Here is a 940-nt window from a genome sequence, read left to right on the forward strand (position 1 = left end):
TGCATCAAAACTTGTTTGAACAATCATGGAAACAAAATATTTTTCTCTTGTGTTTTATTTCTTTAAAGAGGGAGTAAGGCTAGGGTATTCTTATTATTAAACCACCTGTATCAAAGAGGTGAAATGAGTCTATGCGTAGTGTTTCAGATGTCCCCTCCCCCATCAAGAGGGTTTTATTTTACTGTCAGTGTTCACATTGGCTTTTATTTAAAAATTTCTTTCTCAAGATTGTATAGGCGTAGTCATATACACAGGTTATGCGCATGTGTCTTAAAAATATATATATATATATATATATATATATGCCCACGTATCTTCGCATACATTACTATATATGTATATCTATGTGTTGTACTTCCTTCTTTTTTTTTTTCTGTCAACCTCTGTTTTTCTTATTGTATGTGTCTTCGTCGCTGTTGTTGTCCTTGTTGGTGTCTGGCTGTTGTTTTCTTTTCTTTTTTGCTTTTTTTTTAAATTTCTAGCTCTAATAACTCGTGGTTGTTCTTCACGTGTGTGAAGATGAGGGTTTACCATCCACCGTGGGCCACACAATGAGAAGGAAGAGGAGAGAAATAGAGAGAAAGAGAGAATGAACGAAAAAGAAAAAAAAAGGGAAAAAGAAACGTAATTCCATCATTTTTACCCGCAATATATAATCGAACGATATGTGGTACTGTGATGCGTTTCTTCTTTTTTTTTTTGTTGTTTGTTTCTTTTTTACTTTTTTTCTTTCTTTCTCCCATCTCTCTCTCTCTTTCTCTCTCCTTCTCTCTCTTTCTATTCATCAAATGCAAATACAATTATTTAAAAAAAAGGCAAGAGGACCCGAGAATTTAACTTAAAAGAATCCAAAAGAAAGAAAAAGAAAGTGAAATAAATGGAAGGGTAGAGAAAACACAATAGAAGCAAAGAAAGAAGAAAAAAAAAAAAAAAAAAAAAA

Source organism: Trypanosoma theileri (assembly GCF_002087225.1).
Source record: "Trypanosoma theileri isolate Edinburgh chromosome Unknown TM35_Tth_7_V1, whole genome shotgun sequence".
In the NCBI taxonomy this organism is placed as follows: Eukaryota; Euglenozoa; class Kinetoplastea; order Trypanosomatida; family Trypanosomatidae; genus Trypanosoma; species Trypanosoma theileri.